The sequence below is a fragment of the Arachis ipaensis genome, chromosome B10 (genome assembly GCF_000816755.2).
Source record: "Arachis ipaensis cultivar K30076 chromosome B10, Araip1.1, whole genome shotgun sequence".
Lineage (NCBI taxonomy): Eukaryota > Viridiplantae > Streptophyta > Magnoliopsida > Fabales > Fabaceae > Arachis > Arachis ipaensis.
In genome coordinates, this window is record NC_029794.2 from 74,634,522 (window position 1) to 74,634,992 (window position 471).

The window sequence follows — 471 nt, forward strand, 5'->3', positions numbered from 1 at the left end:
ATGCCAAAACTGTTCAGAAGCAAAAAGCTACTAGTCCCGCTCATCTAATTAGGATCTGAGCCTCACTCAAAAACTCTGAGATATTATTGCTTCTCAACCTATTAGTCTTCTATTTTATTTGTCTAAGTTGCTTGAGGACAAGCAACAGTTTAAGTTTGGTGTTGTGATGAGCGAATATTTTATACGCTTTTTGGGGTTAATTTCATATAGTTTTGAGTATGTTTTAGTTAGTTTTTAGTTTATTTCCATTAGTTTTTAGGAAAAATTCATATTTCTGGACTTTACAATGAGTTGTGTATTTTTCTGTAATTTCAGGTATTTTTCTGGCTGAAATTGAAGGAGCTGAGCAAAAATCTGATTCAGGCTGAAAAAGGACTGCTGATGCTGTTAGATTCTGACCTTCCTGCACTCAAAGTGGATTTTCTGGAGCTACAGAACTCGAAATGGCATGCTTCCAATTGCGTTGGAAAG